Genomic DNA, 21,028 nt, shown 5'->3' on the forward strand with positions numbered 1-21,028 from the left:
CAAAGTAGCAGTAGCTACATCTGCTTGCATATGCGAATGTAGAAACGCAGCTCCTTGGACGATCCAGCACCAACGAGGTATGGCCCCGGCACAACGAGGAACGACGTGAGCTCCTCAAACACGACAGCGCCCGGCGACGCGCTGCCAGAAGCATCGGCAGACATCTTCACGACATCCCGCCTGCAGTCCGATTTCGAGGACGGCGGCGGGCCGTGCGCCCAGATCTTCACCCTGTAGAGCGGCCACACGGATGTGGCCGAACTGACGCATACCAAAGACAAGACAATGGCCGGGCCGAGCGCGTCGATGTACAGGACGAACACGGAGCCGTCATCCCCTTCGACGACGAGCAGCCTGCACGGCGAGCACGGGTGCGTCATGGTCACCCGGAACTCTATGGACTTGCCATACTCTAACCTGTGCACCTGAATCGAGTGGGCCTCTGCGAGGTGAACGAGGAGCGCTGACGGTGGGGCGGCGAAGTCGCAGCCCTGCTCCGTGCAGTTGCACCGGCCGTGCGGGCACGCGATCTGGTGGCTTAGGGACTCGTGGTAGCTGACGATGACCCCGCAGCCATCGTGGGAGCACATGACCTACGCCGTTCCAGCGATGTTGTACGCGATGGCCTCCAAATTCGTAGCGTTTATTTCCATAGTGCCGTCCATCGCCGCCAGTTGGTTGAATCCGGAGCCGCGCTACTCTTCTTCTGGCGCCGTTTACTTGGAACCTCGCCGACGGTGGCAGGCGGCAGGCCTCATACCACGCTGCAACTCCGATCAATATTAATTGATGGTAAAATGGATGTATCTACAACTATAATGTGTGTAGATGCATCTATATTACCATCAAATAATATGAATCGGAGGGAGTACAAGGAATGACAGTTTAGCACAAGTGACACCAGCAAATAAAAATCAATGGACTCTCAGAGGAAAAGGGGGCGACCTTGTTGAACTTGGGGCAAATCAATGGAGTCTGACAGACAAATGATGCGTGATACCTAAAGCCGGTTAGAGAGAGAGAGAGAGAGAGAGAGAGAGAGTGAGAGAGGGTGTGTGTGTGTGTGTCCGTGGCGGGGGGGGAGAGAGAGAGAGTTTGTTCACTTCTTCTTGGTTTAAAACGAGGATTCGTACAAGGAAATAGAGCCAGCATGCTCGGCTGGGTAGACAGCCAGGAGTGACCCCAACATGGTCGTGCCACAAGGATTCATGTCAAATGAAAAGGGCAGCATGTATCTTTGAATCTTGTCAAATCCTAGGTTTGACCAAGATAATTTAAACAAGTTTAAAACATGAAAACGAAAAGGGAAGCATGTATCCTTCTTAGTCACTCTAAAATGAAGTTTTTGGGAGGTTTTTGAAATTTCCATGTTTGAAACCCAAAACCACTTCTCTTCATGCTTGACTTCATAAGACGGAGTTTAGGGGTTAGGGGGTAGATACATGATTTGTACGGTTTGATATGTCTAGACCTTGTTTATCAATTTTAATGCTTACTATATGACATAAGAAGACTATGTGATTTTGTTTTTCATTTTTCTGTATGCACTATAATAATCAATCGAGTTTTTACACCAACAGGTCTGTCACTTACGTGTGGTGCCCACGCTTGAGGTCCCACACTTCAGTGATTACAAGTCACGTGCAATACGTAAGCAAACTCCCAGCCATCTTCTTTGTCAATAGTAGACACATCAGGATGCGTATTGGAAGTATGTGGGTCCTTCTAGATCCTTCGGTTGTCCCTCTCACAAAAAAAAACAAATCTCTCTCATTCTCGGCCTCGCTCGACTCGCTCGCTCGCACCTCCTGCTCACTGACAAACCCTGCACAAAAGTCATCATCATTACCCGAAAAAGGGGAGACACCATACTGCTCGCCCTTCTTCTCTCCTTCCGAGTTATCCCTCTTCCTCCGAGTTTCACTCGACGGGCAAACACCCATGTGCTTCATAGTAATCATAAACAGGTAGTAGAAAAATTGATATACGAATCCATAATTAAATATGTTAAACTAGGGTTTTGCCAGTTCTACAAATCAAGGGTTCAAAAAAATCCAACTACGGGGTTCGAACAACACGATTCTAATTCAAGAATTTTTCGACCTCATCCAAATGGCCTCAAACTATAGGGTTAGTATCTCGTGCCGTCGGTGTGAAAATGTATGCACTATGTGTGCTATAAATTGTATGCCTTTCAAATTTGAACCAAATTTGAATAAGTTTGAAATATTTGAAAAGGGGCTTTTGGCTTAAACGTTTGAAACCAAAACCACTTCTCTTCATGCATGCTTGACTTCATAAGACAGAGTTTAGCTAGGGTTCGGGGGTAGATACATGATTTTCCTGGTTTGAATATATGTCTAGACCTTGTTTATCAACTTAATTGAATGCTTACTATATGACATAAGAAGACTATGTGCCTTGGTTTTTCATTTTCTGATTTTTTTAAAAAATTATGCCCATTTGAATCTTGGTAAAATCCTAGGTTTGACCATGGTTTAAACAGGTTTAAATCATGGATATGAAAAAATAAGCATCTATCCTTCTTAGTCACCCCGAAATGTAGCTCTTGGGAGGGTTTTTGAAATTTCCATGTTTGAAACAAAAAAAAATCACTTCTCTTCATGCATGCTTGACTTCATAAGACAGAGTTTAGGGTTACGGGTGTAGATATATACATGATTTTCTAGTTTGAATATGTCTAGACCTTGTTTATCAACTTTAATGCTAACTATAGACATAAGAAGACCATGTGCTTTGGTTTTCATTTTTTTGTTTTTTATTTATTTTATGCCCATATATTTGAATCTTGGTCAAATCCTAGGTTTAACCAAGATTTAAACAAGTTTAAAACATGAAAATTAAAAGGTAAGCCTGTATCCTTCTTAGTCACTCTAAAATGAAGCTTTTGGGATGTTCTTGAAATTTCCATGTTTGAAACCCAAAACGACTTCTCTTCATGCTAGACTTCATAAGATCAACATGTGGGGTAGATACATGATTTGTCTGGTTTGGATATACCTAGACCTCGTTTATCAACTTGAATGCTTACGATATGACATATATAAGAAGACTGTGTGCTTTTGTTTTTCATTTTTCTGATTTTTTTGAATTTTGTGCCCACCCATTTGTATCTTGGTGAAATCCTAGGTTTGATAATGATTTAAACATGTTTAAAATATGAAAATGCAAATGTAAGCATGGATCCTTCTTAGTCACTCTAAAATGAAGCTTTTGGGAGGTTTTTGAAATTTCCATGTTTGAAACCCAAAACCACTTCTCTTCACATGCTTGACTTCATAATTAAGACATAGTTAATTAATTTAGGGGTTAGGGGGTATAGATACATGATTTGTGTGGTTTGAATATGTATGGACCTTGTTTATCAACTTCAATGCTTACTATATGACATAAGAAAACTATTTTCTTTGGTTTTTCTTTTTTCAGATTTTTTTTTCAATTTTGATGCCCATTTGAATCTTGTCAAATCCTAGGTTTGACGACCAAGATAATTTAAAAAAGTTTAAAACATGAAAATGAAAAGGGAAGCATGGATCCTTCTTAGTCACTCTAAAATGAAGCTTTTGGGAGGTTTTTCAAATTTCCATGTTTGAAACCCAAAACCACTTCTCTTCACATGCTTGACTTCATAAGAGAGAGTTTAGGGGTTAGGGGGTATAGCTACATGATTTGTCTGGTTTGAATATGTCTAGACCTTGTTTATCAACTTTAATGCTTACTATATGACATAAGAAAACTATTTGCTTTGGTTTTTCTTTTTGCTGATTTTTTTTTCAATTTTGATGCCCATTTGAATCTTGTCTAATCCTAGGTTTGACCAGGATAATTTAAACAAGTTTAAAACATGAAAATGAAAAGGGAAGCATGTATCCTTCTTAGTCACTCTAAACTCGGGTTTTGCCCAGTTCTACAGATCAAGGGTTCAAAAAAATCCAACTACGGGGTTCGAACAACACGATTCTAATCCAAGAATTTTTTTCGACCTCATCCAAATGGCCTCAAGCTATAGGGTTAGCATGTAGTGCAGTTTGTGTGACAATGTATGCACTATGTGTGCTATAACTTGTATGTCTTTCAAATTTGAACCAAATTTGAATAAGTTTGAAATATTTGAAAAGGGGCTTTTGGGAGGATTTTGAAATTTCCATGTTTGAAACCCAAAGCCACTTATCTTCATGCTTGACTTCATAAGACGGAGTTTAGGGGTTAGGGGGTAGATACATGATTTGTATGGTTTGATATGTCTAGACCTTGTTTATCAACTTTAATGCTTACTATATGACATAAGAAGACTATGTGATTTGGTTTTTCATTTTTCTGTGTTTTTATTTTTCTGCCCATTTGAATCTTTGTCAAATCCTAGGTTTCACCAAGATTTAGACAAGTTTAACACGTAAATGAGTTAACTTGGATTTCCTACACTTGAATCCATAGGAAACTTTGTTCTAATGCACTATAATAATCAATCGAGTTTTTACACCAACAGGTCTGTCACTTACGTGTGGTGCCCACGCTTGAGGTCCCACACTTCAGTGAGCACAAGTCACGTGCAATAGGTACGTAAACTCCCAGCCATCTTCTTTGTCAAGAGAAGACGCATCAGGATGCGTATTGGAAGTCTGTGGGTCCTACGGATCCTTCGGTTGTCCCTCTCACAAAAAAACAAATCTCCCTCATTCTCGGCCTCGCTCGACTCGCTCGCTCGCTCGCTCGCACCTCCTGCTCACTGACAAACCCTGCACAAAAGTCAACATCATCACCCGAAAAAGGGGAGACACCATAATGCTCTCCCTTCTTCTCTCCTTCCGAGTGATCCCTGTTCCTCCGAGTTTCACTCGACGGGCAAACACCCATGTGCTGCATAGTAATAATAAAAAGGTAGTAGAAAAATCGATATACGAATCTATAATTAAATAGGTTAAACTCGGGTTTTGCCCAGTTCTACAGATCAAGGGTTCAAAAAAAATCCAACTACGGGGTTCGAACAACACGATTCTAATCCAAGAATTTTTTTCGACCTCATCCAAATGGCCTCAAATTATAGGGTTAGCATCTAGTGCAGTTTGTGTGAAAATGTATGCAATATGTGTGCTATAACTTGTATGTCTTTCAAATTTGAACCAAATTTGAATAAGTTTGAAATATTTGAAAAGGGGCTTTTGGGAGGTTTTTGAAATTTCCATGTTTGAAACCCAAAACCACTTCTCTTCATGCTTGACTTCATAAGACGGAGTTTAGGGGTTAGGGGGTATAGATACATGATTTGTCTGGTTTGGATATACCTAGACCTCGTTTATCAACTTTAATGCTTACTATATAACATAAGAAAACTATTTGCTTTGGTTTTTCTTTTTGCTGATTTTTTTTTCAATTTTGATGCCCATTTGAATCTTGGTCAAATCCTAGGTTTGACCATGGTTTAAACAAGTTTAAATCATGAATATGAAAAAATAAGCATCTATCCTTCTTAGTCACCCCAAAATGTAGCTCTTGGGAGGGTTTTTGAAATTTCCATGTTTGAAACAAAAAACACTTCTCTTCATGCATGCTTGACTTCATAAGACAGAGTTTAGGGTTAGGGGTGTAGATATATACATGATTTTCTAGTTTGAATATGTCTAGACCTGTTTATCAACTTTAATGCTAACTATAGACATAAGAAGACTATGTGCTTTGGTTTTTCATTTTTCTGTTTTTTTTCTTCGAATTTTATGCCCATATATTTGAATCTTGGTCAAATCCTAGGTTCAACCAAGATTTAAACAAGTTTAAAACATGGAAATTAAAAGTTAAGCATGTATCCTTCTTAGTCACTCTAAAATGAAGCTTTTGGGATGTTCTTGAAATTTCCATGTTTGAAACCCAAAACGACTTCTCTTCATGCTAGACTTCATAAGATCGACGTGGGGTAGATACATGATTTGTCTGGTTTGGATATACCTAGACCTCGTTTATCAACTCGAATGCTTACGATATGACATATATAAGAAGACTATGTGCTTTTGTTTTTCATTTTTGTGGTTTTTTTTAATTTTGTGCCCACCCATTTGTATCTTGGTGAAATCCTAGGTTTGATAATGATTTAAACATGTTTAAAATATGAAAATGCAAATGTAAGCATGGATCCTTCTTAGTCACTCTAAAATGAAGCTTTTGGGAGGTTTTTGAAATTTCCATGTTTGAAACCCAAAACCACTTCTCTTCACATGCTTGACTTCATAAGACATAGTTAATTAATTTAGGGGTTAGGGGGTATAGATACATGATTTGTGTGGTTTGAATATGTATGGACCTTGTTTATCAACTTTAATGCTTACTATATGACATAAGAAAACTATTTGCTTTGGTTTTTCTTTTTTCAGATTTTTTTTTCAATTTTGATGCCCATTTGAATCTTGTCAAATCCTAGGTTTGACCAAGATAATTTAAACAAGTTTAAAACATGAAAATGAAAAAGGAAGCATGGATCCTTCTTAGTCACTCTAAAATGAAGCTTTTGGGAGGTTTTTCAAATTTCCATGTTTGAAACCCAAAACCACTTCTCTTCACATGCTTGACTTCATAAGACAGAGTTTAGGGGTTAGGGGGTATAGCTACATGATTTGTCTGGTTTGAATATGTCTAGACCTTGTTTATCAACTTTAATGCTTACTATATGACATAAGAAAACTATTTGCTTTGGTTTTTCTTTTTGCTGATTTTTTTTTCAATTTTGATGCCCATTTGAATCTTGTCTAATCCTAGGTTTGACTAAGATAATCTAAACAAGTTTAAAACATGAAAATGAAAAGGGAAGCATGTATCCTTCTTAGTCACTCTAAACTCGGGTTTTGCCCAGTTCTACAGATCAAGGGTTCAAAAAAATCCAACTACGGGGTTCGAACAACACGATTCTAATCCAAGAATTTTTTCGACCTCATCCAAATGGCCTCAAGCTATAGGGTTAGCATGTAGTGCAGTTTGTGTGAAAATGTATGCACTATGTGTGCTATAACTTGTATGTCTTTCAAATTTGAACCAAGTTTGAATAAGTTTGAAATATTTGAAAAGGGGCTTTTGGGAGGATTTTGAAATTTCCATGTTTGAAACCCAAAGCCACTTATCTTCATGCTTGACTTCATAAGACGGAGTTTAGGGGTTAGGGGGTAGATACATGATTTGTATGGTTTGATATGTCTAGACCTTGTTTATCAACTTTAATGCTTACTATATGACATAAGAAGACTATGTGATTTGGTTTTTCATTTTTCTGTGTTTTTATTTTTCTGCCCATTTGAATCTTTGTCAAATCCTAGGTTTCACCAAGATTTAGACAAGTTTAACACGTAAATGAGTTAACTTGGATTTCCTACCCTTGAATCCATAGGAAACTTTGTTCTAATGCACTATAATAATCAATCGAGTTTTTACACCAACAGGTCTGTCACTTACGTGTGGTGCCCACGCTTGAGGTCCCACACTTTAGTGAGCACAAGTCACGTGCAATAGGTACGCAAACTCCCAGCCATCTTCTTTGTCAAGAGAAGACGCATCAGGATGCGTACTGGAAGTCTGTGGGTCCTTCTGGATCCTTCGGTTGTCCCTCTCACAAAAAAAAACAAATCTCCCTCATTCTCGGCCTCGCTTGACTCGCTCGCTCGCTCGCTCGCACCTCCTGCTCACTGACAAACCCTGCACAAAAGTCAACATCATCACCCGAAAAAGGGGAGACACCATAATGCTCTCCCTTCTTCTCTCCTTCCGAGTTTCACTCGACGGGCAAACACCCATGTGCTGCATAGTAATAATAAAAAGGTAGTAGAAAAATCGATATACGAATCTATAATTAAATAGGTTAAACTTGGGTTTTGCCCAGTTCTACAGATCAAGGGTTCAAAAAAAATCCAACTACGGGGTTCGAACAACACGATTCTAATCCAAGAATTTTTTCGACCTCATCCAAATGGCCTCAAATTATAGGGTTAGCATCTAGTGCAGTTTGTGTGAAAATGTATGCAATATGTGTGCTATAACTTGTATGTCTTTCAAATTTGAACCAAATTTGAATAAGTTTGAAATATTTGAAAAGGGGCTTTTGGGAGGTTTTTGAAATTTCCATGTTTGAAACCCAAAACCACTTCTCTTCATGCTTGACTTCATAAGACGGAGTTTAGGGGTTAGGGGGTATAGATACATGATTTGTCTGGTTTGGATATACCTAGACCTCGTTTATCAACTTTAATGCTTACTATATAACATAAGAAAACTATTTGCTTTGGTTTTTCTTTTTGCTGATTTTTTTTTCAATTTTGATGCCCATTTGAATCTTGGTCAAATCCTAGGTTTGACCATGGTTTAAACAAGTTTAAATCATGAATATGAAAAAATAAGCATCTATCCTTCTTAGTCACCCCAAAATGTAGCTCTTGGGAGGGTTTTTGAAATTTCCATGTTTGAAACAAAAAAATCACTTCTCTTCATGCATGCTTGACTTCATAAGACAGAGTTTAGGGTTAGGGGTGTAGATATATACATGATTTTCTAGTTTGAATATGTCTAGACCTGTTTATCAACTTTAATGCTAACTATAGACATAAGAAGACTATGTGCTTTGGTTTTTCATTTTTCTGTTTTTTTTCTTCGAATTTTATGCCCATATATTTGAATCTTGGTCAAATCCTAGGTTCAACCAAGATTTAAACAAGTTTAAAACATGGAAATTAAAAGTTAAGCATGTATCCTTCTTAGTCACTCTAAAATGAAGCTTTTGGGATGTTCTTGAAATTTCAATGTTTGAAACCCAAAACGACTTCTCTTCATGCTAGACTTCATAAGATCGACGTGGGGTAGATACATGATTTGTCTGGTTTGGATATACCTAGACCTCGTTTATCAACTCGAATGCTTACGATATGACATATATAAGAAGACTATGTGCTTTTGTTTTTCATTTTTCAGGTTTTTTTGAATTTTGTGCCCACCCATTTGTATCTTGGTCAAATCCTAGGTTTGATAATGATTTAAACAAGTTTAAAATATGAAAATGCAAATGTAAGCATGGATCCTTCTTAGTCACTCTAAAATGAAGCTTTTGGGAGGTTTTTGAAATTTCCATGTTTGAAACCCAAAACCACTTCTCTTCACATGCTTGACTTCATAAGACATAGTTAATTAATTTAGGGGTTAGGGGGTATAGATACATGATTTGTGTGGTTTGAATATGTATGGACCTTGTTTATCAACTTCAATGCTTACTATATGATATACGAAAACTATTTGCTTTGGTTTTTATTTTTTCTGTTTTTTTTTTCAATTTTGATGATGCCCATTTGAATCTTGTCAAATCCTAGGTTTGACGACCAAGATAATTTAAACAAGTTTAAAAAATGAAAATGAAAAGGGAAGCATGGATCCTTCTTAGTCAATCTAAAATGAAGCTTTTGGGATGTTCTTGAAATTTCCATGTTTGAAACCCAAAACGACTTCGATCTCTTCATGCATGCTAGACTTCATAAGATCGACGGGGGGTAGATACATGATTTGTCTGGTTTGGATATACCTAGACCTCGTTTATCAACTCGAATGCTTACGATATGACATATATAAGAAGACTATGTGCTTTTGTTTTTTATTTTTCTGATTTTTTTGAATTTTGTGCCCACCCATTTGTATCTTGGTCAAATCCTAGGTTTGATAATGATTTAAACAAGTTTATAATATGAAAATGCAAATGTAAGCATATGGATCCTTCTTAGTCACTCTAAAATGAAGCGCGCTTTTGGGAGGTTTTTGAAATTTCCATGTTTGAAACCCAAAACCACTTCTCTTCACATGCTTGACTTCATAATTAAGACATAGTTAATTAATTTAGGGGTTAGGGGGTATAGATACATGATTTGTGTGGTTTGAATATGTATGGACCTTGTTTATCAACTTCAATGCTTACTATATGACATAAGAAAACTATTTGCTTTGCTTTGGTTTTTCTTTTTTCTGATTTTTTTTTCAATTTTGATGCCCATTTGAATCTTGTCAAATCCTAGGTTTGACGACCAAGATAATTTAAACAAGTTTAAAACGTGAAAATGAAAAGGGAAGCATGGATCCTTCTTAGTCACTCTAAAATGAAGCTTTTGGGAAGTTTTTGAAATTTCCATGTTTGACCACTTCTCTTCACATGCTTGACTTCGTCATAAGACAGAGTTTAGGGGTTAGGGGGTATAGCTACATGATTTGTCTGGTTTGAATATGTCTAGACCTTGTTTATCAACTTTAATGCTTACTATATATGACATAAGAAAACTATTTGCTTTGGTTTTTCTTTTTGCTGATTTTTTTTCAATTTTGATGCCCATTTGAATCTTGTCTAATCCTAGGTTTGACCAGGATAATTTAAACAAGTTTAAAACATGAAAATGAAAAGGGAAGCATGTATCCTTCTTAGTCACTCTAAACTCGGGTTTTGCCCAGTTCTACAGATCAAGGGTTCAAAAAAATCCAACTACGGGGTTCGAACAACACGATTCTAATCCAAGAATTTTTTTCGACCTCATCCAAATGGCCTCAAGCTATAGGGTTAGCATGTAGTGCAGTTTGTGTGACAATGTATGCAATATGTGTGCTATAACTTGTATGTCTTTCAAATTTGAACCAAATTTGAATAAGTTTGAAATATTTGAAAAGGGGCTTTTGGGAGGATTTTGAAATTTCCATGTTTGAAACCCAAAGCCACTTATCTTCATGCTTGACTTCATAAGACGGAGTTTAGGGGTTAGGGGGTAGATACATGATTTGTATGGTTTGATATGTCTAGACCTTGTTTATCAACTTTAATGCTTACTATATGACATAAGAAGACTATGTGATTTGGTTTTTCATTTTTCTGTGTTTTTATTTTTCTGCCCATTTGAATCTTTGTCAAATCCTAGGTTTCACCAAGATTTAGACAAGTTTAACACGTAAATGAGTTAACTTGGATTTCCTACCCTTGAATCCATAGGAAACTTTGTTCTAATGCACTATAATAATCAATCGAGTTTTTATACCAACAGGTCTGTCACTTACGTGTGGTGCCCACGCTTGAGGTCCCACACTTCAGTGAGCACAAGTCACGTGCAATAGGTACGCAAACTCCCAGCCATCTTCTTTGTCAAGAGAAGACGCATCAGGATGCGTATTGGAAGTCTGTGGGTCCTTCTGGATCCTTCGGTTGTCCCTCTCACAAAAAAAAACAAATCTCCCTCATTCTCGGCCTCGCTCGACTCGCTCGCTCGCTCGCACCTCCTGCTCACTGACAAACCCTGCACAAAAGTCAACATCATCACCCGAAAAAGGGGAGACACCATAATGCTCTCCCTTCTTCTCTCCTTCCGAGTGATCCCTCTTCCTCCGAGTTTCACTCGACGGGCAAACACCCATGTGCTGCATAGTAATAATAAAAAGGTAGTAGAAAAATCGATATACGAATCTATAATTAAATAGGTTAAACTTGGGTTTTGCCCAGTTCTACAGATCAAGGGTTCAAAAAAAATCCAACTACGGGGTTCGAACAACACGATTCTAATCCAAGAATTTTTTCGACCTCATCCAAATGGCCTCAAATTATAGGGTTAGCATCTAGTGCAGTTTGTGTGAAAATGTATGCAATATGTGTGCTATAACTTGTATGTCTTTCAAATTTGAACCAAATTTGAATAAGTTTGAAATATTTGAAAAGGGGCTTTTGGGAGGTTTTTGAAATTTCCATGTTTGAAACCCAAAACCACTTCTCTTCATGCTTGACTTCATAAGACGGAGTTTAGGGGTTAGGGGGTATAGATACATGATTTGTCTGGTTTGGATATACCTAGACCTCGTTTATCAACTTTAATGCTTACTATATAACATAAGAAAACTATTTGCTTTGGTTTTTCTTTTTGCTGATTTTTTTTTCAATTTTGATGCCCATTTGAATCTTGGTCAAATCCTAGGTTTGACCATGATTTAAACAAGTTTAAATCATGAATATGAAAAAATAAGCATCTATCCTTCTTAGTCACCCCAAAATGTAGCTCTTGGGAGGGTTTTTGAAATTTCCATGTTTGAAACAAAAAAAACACTTCTCTTCATGCATGCTTGACTTCATAAGACAGAGTTTAGGGTTAGGGGTGTAGATATATACATGATTTTCTAGTTTGAATATGTCTACACCTGTTTATCAACTTTAATGCTAACTATAGACATAAGAAGACTATGTGCTTTGGTTTTTCATTTTTCTGTTTTTTTTCTTCGAATTTTATGCCCATATATTTGAATCTTGGTCAAATCCTAGGTTCAACCAAGATTTAAACAAGTTTAAAACATGGAAATTAAAAGTTAAGCATGTATCCTTCTTAGTCACTCTAAAATGAAGCTTTTGGGATGTTCTTGAAATTTCCATGTTTGAAACCCAAAACGACTTCTCTTCATGCTAGACTTCATAAGATCGACGTGGGGTAGATACATGATTTGTCTGGTTTGGATATACCTAGACCTCGTTTATCAACTCGAATGCTTACGATATGACATATATAAGAAGACTATGTGCTTTTGTTTTTCATTTTTGTGGTTTTTTTTAATTTTGTGCCCACCCATTTGTATCTTGGTGAAATCCTAGGTTTGATAATGATTTAAACATGTTTAAAATATGAAAATGCAAATGTAAGCATGGATCCTTCTTAGTCACTCTAAAATGAAGCTTTTGGGAGGTTTTTGAAATTTCCATGTTTGAAACCCAAAACCACTTCTCTTCACATGCTTGACTTCATAAGACATAGTTAATTAATTTAGGGGTTAGGGGGTATAGATACATGATTTGTGTGGTTTGAATATGTATGGACCTTGTTTATCAACTTTAATGCTTACTATATGACATAAGAAAACTATTTGCTTTGGTTTTTCTTTTTTCAGATTTTTTTTTCAATTTTGATGCCCATTTGAATCTTGTCAAATCCTAGGTTTGACCAAGATAATTTAAACAAGTTTAAAACATGAAAATGAAAAAGGAAGCATGGATCCTTCTTAGTCACTCTAAAATGAAGCTTTTGGGAGGTTTTTCAAATTTCCATGTTTGAAACCCAAAACCACTTCTCTTCACATGCTTGACTTCATAAGACAGAGTTTAGGGGTTAGGGGGTATAGCTACATGATTTGTCTGGTTTGAATATGTCTAGACCTTGTTTATCAACTTTAATGCTTACTATATGACATAAGAAAACTATTTGCTTTGGTTTTTCTTTTGCTGATTTTTTTTTCAATTTTGATGCACATTTGAATCTTGTCTAATCCTAGGTTTGACTAAGATAATTTAAACAAGTTTAAAACATGAAAATGAAAAGGGAAGCATGTATCCTTCTTAGTCACTCTAAACTCGGGTTTTGCCCAGTTCTACAGATCAAGGGTTCAAAAAAATCCAACTACGGGGTTCGAACAACACGATTCTAATCCAAGAATTTTTTGGACCTCATCCAAATGGCCTCAAGCTATAGGGTTAGCATGTAGTGCAGTTTGTGTGAAAATGTATGCACTATGTGTGCTATAACTTGTATGTCTTTCAAATTTGAACCAAGTTTGAATAAGTTTGAAATATTTGAAAAGGGGCTTTTGGGAGGATTTTGAAATTTCCATGTTTGAAACCCAAAGCCACTTATCTTCATGCTTGACTTCATAAGACGGAGTTTAGGGGTTAGGGGTAGATACATGATTTGTATGGTTTGATATGTCTAGACCTTGTTTATCAACTTTAATGCTTACTATATGACATAAGAAGACTATGTGATTTGGTTTTTCATTTTTACGTGTTTTTATTTTTCTCGCCCATTTGAATCTTTTTCAAATCCTAGGTTTCACCAAGATTTAGACAAGTTTAACACGTAAATGAGTTAACTTGGATTTCCTACCCTTGAATCCATAGGAAACTTTGTTCTAATGCACTATAATAATCAATCGAGTTTTTACACCAACAGGTCTGTCACTTACGTGTGGTGCCCACGCTTGAGGTCCCACACTTCAGTGAGCACAAGTCACGTGCAATAGGTACGCAACCTCCCAGCCATCTTCTTTGTCAAGAGAAGACGCATCGGGATGCGTATTGGAAAGTCTGTGGGTCCTTACGGATCCTTCGGTTGTCCCTCTCACAAAAAAAACAAATCTCCCTCATTCTCAGCCTCGCTCGACTCGCTCGCTCGCTCGCTCGCTCGCACCTCCTGCTCACTGACAAACCCTGCACAAAAGTCAACATCATCACCCGAAAAAGGAGACACCATAATGCTCTCCCTTCTTCTCTCCTTCCGAGTGATCCCTCTTCCTCCGAGTTTCACTCGACGGGCAAACACCCATGTCTGCATAGTAATAATAAAAAGGTAGTAGAAAAATCGATATACGAATCTATAATTAAATAGGTTAAACTCGGGTTTTGCCCAGTTCTACAGATCAAGGGTTCAAAAAAAATCCAACTACGGGGTTCGAACAACACGATTCTAATCCAAGAATTTTTTCGACCTCATCCAAATGGCCTCAAATTATAGGGTTAGCATCTAGTGCAGTTTGTGTGAAAATGTATGCAATATGTGTGCTATAACTTGTATGTCTTTCAAATTTGAACCAAATTTGAATAAGTTTGAAATATTTGAAAAGGGGCTTTTGGGAGGTTTTTGAAATTTCCATGTTTGAAACCCAAAACCACTTCTCTTCATGCTTGACTTCATAAGACAGAGTTTAGGGGTTAGGGGGTATAGATACATGATTTGTCTGGTTTGGATATACCTAGACCTCGTTTATCAACTTTAATGCTTACTATATAACATAAGAAAACTATTTGCTTTGGTTTTTCTTTTTGCTGATTTTTTTTTCAATTTTGATGCCCATTTGAATCTTGGTCAAATCCTAGGTTTGACCATGGTTTAAACAAGTTTAAATCATGAATATGAAAAAATAAGCATCTATCCTTCTTAGTCACCCCAAAATGTAGCTCTTGGGAGGGTTTTTGAAATTTCCATGTTTGAAACAAAAAAATCACTTCTCTTCATGCATGCTTGACTTCATAAGACAGAGTTTAGGGTTAGGGGTGTAGATATATACATGATTTTCTAGTTTGAATATGTCTAGACCTGTTTATCAACTTTAATGCTAACTATAGACATAAGAAGACTATGTGCTTTGGTTTTTCATTTTTCTATTTTTTTTCTTCGAATTTTATGCCCATATATTTGAATCTTGGTCAAATCCTAGGTTCAACCAAGATTTAAACAAGTTTAAAACATGGAAATTAAAAGTTAAGCATGTATCCTTCTTAGTCACTCTAAAATGAAGCTTTTGGGATGTTCTTGAAATTTCCATGTTTGAAACCCAAAACGACTTCTCTTCATGCTAGACTTCATAAGATCGACGTGGGGTAGATACATGATTTGTCTGGTTTGGATATACCTAGACCTCGTTTATCAACTCGAATGCTTACGATATGACATATATAAGAAGACTATGTGCTTTTGTTTTTCATTTTTCTGGTTTTTTTGAATTTTGTGCCCACCCATTTGTATCTTGGTCAAATCCTAGGTTTGATAATGATTTAAACAAGTTTAAAATATGAAAATGCAAATGTAAGCATGGATCCTTCTTAGTCACTCTAAAATGAAGCTTTTGGGAGGTTTTTGAAATTTCCATGTTTGAAACCCAAAACCACTTCTCTTCACATGCTTGACTTCATAAGACATAGTTAATTAATTTAGGGGTTAGGGGGTATAGATACATGATTTGTGTGGTTTGAATATGTATGGACCTTGTTTATCAACTTCAATGCTTACTATATGATATACGAAAACTATGTGCTTTGGTTTTTATTTTTTCTGTTTTTTTTTTCAATTTTGATGATGCCCATTTGAATCTTGTCAAATCCTAGGTTTGACGACCAAGATAATTTAAACAAGTTTAAAACATGAAAATGAAAAGGGAAGCATGGATCCTTCTTAGTCAATCTAAAATGAAGCTTTTGGGATGTTCTTGAAATTTCCATGTTTGAAACCCAAAACGACTTCGATCTCTTCATGCATGCTAGATGTGGGGACCCCGGACTAGCTGTCCGAAATTCCCTGTTATGTATACAGTTCACGATCCCATGATCAGTGTGTCGTGAACACATAACCGAACTGATATCAAATTACACCATCCATTACAAAGCGGAATAAGAAAATTACAACATGGTCACATGACCAATACTTACATAATAGCCTCGAAGGGCCTAACTAAACATCAGAGTAGCATCATCACTTCAACAGCGCAGTACCCAAGTCATCTGCCATAACCCTACAGGCAACTGACTGGGAAGACGTTCCTAGCTCGCATAGATGTCGCCAACTCCTTCTTCATCTGTCGAACTCCTTCAAGTCTGGCCAAGTAAATAGCCAGGGACAAAGCCGTGAGTACATTTGAATTGTACTCGCAAACCATCAAGAAGGTGATAACAATTCTAACTGAAGAAGACAAGAGAGGAAGAGTAGTTTCTCTTGTGGATATAGCATGTGGAAGAGAAGAGATGTTTTTGGTGGAGATAGCATCCCAACTTCTCAATCGAAGGGGACACTCCAAGAATTTATCTAAGACATCTCTATATCTCTATTGAAGAAGAGTTCCTCTACATGAAAACACTAGGAAGGGTCACCCCATTTTGTTTCATTTTCCTCAACCATCTCCACATGGTCGGCACAACATCTTTCCCGTACCCTTCCGGTACTTCCAACACACGCATTTCCTTTGGAAATCATTTTCAAAACCAAAACTCGACACAGCTCGGTAACGGCCATCCCAACCGTCCATGACCGCGGACGCGGCTATTCGAATAGTTTTAACTCTGCAGAGTGTGCGTACTTTCCCCACAAGAACCGATAAATCCGCCGGGATCATCCCCGGTTCGACATACAAAAGTATGCGAGGCTCGGATAATCAGTCATAGTCCTTGGCCTATCTCCCTTGACAAGAGTCCTTCCCTGCGGGCTTACCCCTTCCCGGCACCCCGGCAGCATACCTCCTTTTGAGCGTATCTCCGGCGCCATGACAGAAGACCCTCAGTAATCGTCCGGCTGCAAGTTAATGCAGTGTATTGCCTCCTTCAGAGCGCAACCCGGTGTCAGAGGTCATCGTGACCCTCCTAGAGAGTTGTGAAGGTGTCTCAAGTCAATTTCAACAAACTACAGACTAAGCCCGTACCCACTTTGGATAATGTGGTTGCGCTGTGTAATTGTTCCGGGCGAATACAAAGAACCATGTGTCGTTTTTCTCAAAAACCCAAGTCACACCCACACTTTCCTCTTTCCAACCATCTTTGTCAAGATCCTTTTCTTTCATAAACCATACGCTTGGGTAAGGTTGCCTCACCCAAGGTTTTCATAAACATTTACAACAAGGTAAACCTTGAGGGGTTCCCAACCTATAGTTTCATGAGTTGAACTAGTATTGCACTACGGCCGAGATGAGAGTCATCCCGCCATGGATGAGGTATAAAGGGGTAGTGGAGTGGATCATACTTGCTTAAGGTAAGCATGTATTATGACAACACAAGGAGGAATATACTCTCAGATTTGTGGTGCTAACTACACAACTTAGATAGTGGAGTGTCACTATCCAACATATTCTCCAAGATGGTACACGGCATACTCCTCTCAAGTTGAGAATACACCAAGATCATGACATTGATACCTCTATACTACAAAGGGGGTGGGTGTGGTGTAAGTTACTATCTTGAGATGGAACATGCTCAAGTTGAGCATACAAGATAACCAAGTGGGATAGCACGGCCATGTTACCATGCATCCCATAACACAAGGACAAATAGTGGAGCATCACCACTAGGGAGTACCCCACTTGCAATCACACATAGATGACATAAATAGAGATAATAACACACATAGAATGAAGGTGCTTTGAACATCAACAAATGACATCCAACTAGACACCGGATCAGAGATCAAAAGATGGCTTGCCTTGGCTTATTTGTCCCCGGACTTCTTCAGCTCCATCAATATAAGAATCCCAATAACATAAATAAAATCCTCGTCCGATTCCACTTCTTCTTCTTCTCCGGAATTGTTCGCATCTATCGCCGGAAAACATAAAAGGAACACAATCAATCATATTGCATCAACAAAACAAACATGCAACACTCAACAATCAATAGCTAACCACTTTACTAAGGGCTAATATACGAAAGACTTATAGATACTACAAAGCAACTAAAAGAAAACCTCATTTATTTACCTAGTGAAGGTATGAGAGTGCCACGACTTAGCAATTGCCTCTCTAGGTATCACCATGGCACAACTAAGTATCCCCTGGTAGATAACATCATAAAGAGGACAAGAGCATTAGTTTGGCATCACAAACATTCACAATACATTTTCAAACATTTTGGAAAAGTAGAAAACAGTTTTCCTAACATAATTTGTTCCCATAACACTACAACCAAAATAGGAAGCAAACCATAATCCACATCATTTGAAAACTCAAGCTAAACAAAAGAGCTAATGTTAAGTTGCAGAGGTTTTGCTTTGCAAGCATAAAACAATGGTTGCCCATCTCTACCAAAAAGAGTTTGTCAAGGGTTTTAAATAAACCGAAAGGTTTTGCTTCAACAATGCATGTCACACATAAACATTACTAACAGTAACAAATATGTATGAACATCGACTAATAATATTTTTCCTATATAGCCAGTACTAATACAAGACTAACCCAATAGGAATCACCCAAAAATATTAAACCTACAATTTTAGGAATTTCTTTGAATCTGACTGTACAGAAAACAAGATCTGTAAGCCATAAATCGTAGAAAAATCCTAAAAATATGAGGCCACTGGCATTTGAAAGGTATTTAAACATAGATGCATACACAATTGGATTTGGGTTCAAATTGTTTCTGAAACTCTCACAAATGGATTGACAAGATTACTGCATGTCTATACCATTTGCTTCACCTCTGGAGTTACAGAATAGATAAAGGTTTGAAACTTGTTTTAGATGATTAAGAAAACATTCAGTAATCCTACAGAAGTGGAATCACTCAATTAGGTTCAAAAATGGATTTTTGATGAATTAAAAGCTAACAGCCATGTCTGCAGAATATACAGAACAAGTTTAATTCATCAAAAATCATACACAAATCATAAAAATATGAGGTCTGCTGCATCTGAAAGGTATTGAATAGGTGGTCCTTACCCAGTTGTTTTCATTCAAAAATTCGTCTCCAAGCTCCTGGTTTAATTCGACAAAGTCAGATCTGACCAGATCTTGATCTGTGAACCATTTCAGTTTCAGGAGGTCAATCGAAGTGCAACCACCGCCAAAATGAAGGTACTGAAGTGGGCTTTCACCCACAGTTGAGTTTGCTCAAAAAGGTTTTGTAAAACGGGAGAAATCTAACAAACAGTGATTCTGCATGTTTTCAGGACTTTATTTACCATGCAAAATCCGTAACGAATTTGAGGATGAGACCAACGCCAAGTTGTAGATCTTTTAAATACCTATCTGCGGAACTTTGAATCACTCGATTTGGATCTGCACACGAGATTTGGCGGATTTTACAAGTTCGTACCAGAATCTGAAACAGCAAGATACAGAAATTACTGCAAGGTTTTGGACGAACTTTGCTCAAGAACATCAGATCTGAGGATAGCTCAAGCTTCTCCATGCTTGGGCCAACATGCACCTGCATCAAGATCCAATCTTAGCAATGGAGGAAGAGGAAGAGGAGAGAAAACCATCTAGGGTTGGGGAGAAGAGAGGGAGAGGGAAGCTCTCATGGTGAGGGGAAGCTTGAGGAAGGAGGGAGTTGCATCTTTGGAGAGGTTTCCATGGCCATGGCCGGCCATGGTTGCTAGGAGGAGCAGCATTTCGTGGTGGAGGAGAGGAGGAGAGTGTGAGGGAGTGGAGAGTGAAGAAAATGAGCAAAGGGGGAGGTGGTGGCTGGCCAAGGGGGTATTTATAGAGGGAGAGGGGTGGCTGCCTCCTTTTTCATTGGCCAAGGAAGGTGGCTGCCCATTTATTGATTGGAGTAGTTGGGAGGCAATGCTTGCAAGAGAAGAAAGTGAGGAGAAACATGGCTGGCCGAAATTGTCATGGCCGGCTCCATTCTTGCCAAGCACAAGTGAGCAATGTGAGAGAAAGGCACAACATCAATGTGTATAGACAAGGTATGATGTTGAGAAGATAATATCAAAGAGTGACTTTGATAATGATAAAAATAGGAGTAGATACATATAGATAAAAATGAGTATGAAGGTGACATGTGCCATGTGCCATGAGAATAATCTCCACCACTTTGGTTGAGACCAACTTAGGATGAAGATAGTTCCCAAGGTATAGTTGATGATTAGAGGTTTACATTAGAATTCAAAATTGAAAGAATTGGGATTCACCACATGGAACAATGCATGAGCATGCCAAGGTAGATGGGTGGTGATGGTGGTTTAGTCAATGATAGAGCAAGATTAAGAGAGATGGTGAGTGAAGTATTCATGTACTCACAAGGATGAATATATTGACATAAATCATCAATTCATGAGGTCAAGGCAATGATGGAAAAGAATAGAGGAGTGAGATAGATATGATGAAATATAAGATGTGCAAGTGTTGCCATTTGAAAGAGAGTTTAATTGAAAGGTATGGGACACACCTCAATTGTCTAGAGACAATTGGGAATGAACTCAAGTGAAATGGAATTTTGAAGATGTTGAGAGAAAACTAGTTGGAACATAGGAGTTCAAAATATTCTACTTACTCTCTCAAGTAAAGTAGAGTTTTTCTTAATTGTAAAATAAGCAAGAGGAAAACAAGAAATGGTATAAGTACCATAAACAAGCCTTTTGTTAAAAACAGCACAAAATAGAAAGTAATGTTTCTGAAATCAGTACTTGTTAGAAATGGGATGAGAAAACAAAACCCACTTCAGTTCCTTGTTTTCCTTGAAGAAATATCTTGAAAAGTTTTAGTAAAACTAGAAGTAGTTTTGTGATCAAAACTAGAG

General features: G+C 37.8%; 1 long non-coding RNA gene across 1 annotated transcript; it reads right to left on the bottom strand.

Moving 5' to 3' along the window:
• Positions 1-16,137: 16,137 nt before the first annotated feature.
• On the bottom strand, positions 16,138-20,125 carry LOC127346623 (uncharacterized). Its single transcript, XR_011752879.1, has 6 exons — positions 19,649-20,125; positions 19,464-19,560; positions 19,222-19,298; positions 18,265-18,338; positions 17,991-18,103; positions 16,138-16,399 (listed from the first exon to the last, which is right to left on the bottom strand). It is a non-coding gene; the product is annotated as an uncharacterized lncRNA (long non-coding RNA).
• Positions 20,126-21,028: the final 903 nt, after the last annotated feature.

This window comes from Lolium perenne, chromosome 1, assembly GCF_019359855.2.
Source record: "Lolium perenne isolate Kyuss_39 chromosome 1, Kyuss_2.0, whole genome shotgun sequence".
Taxonomy (NCBI): domain Eukaryota; kingdom Viridiplantae; phylum Streptophyta; class Magnoliopsida; order Poales; family Poaceae; genus Lolium; species Lolium perenne.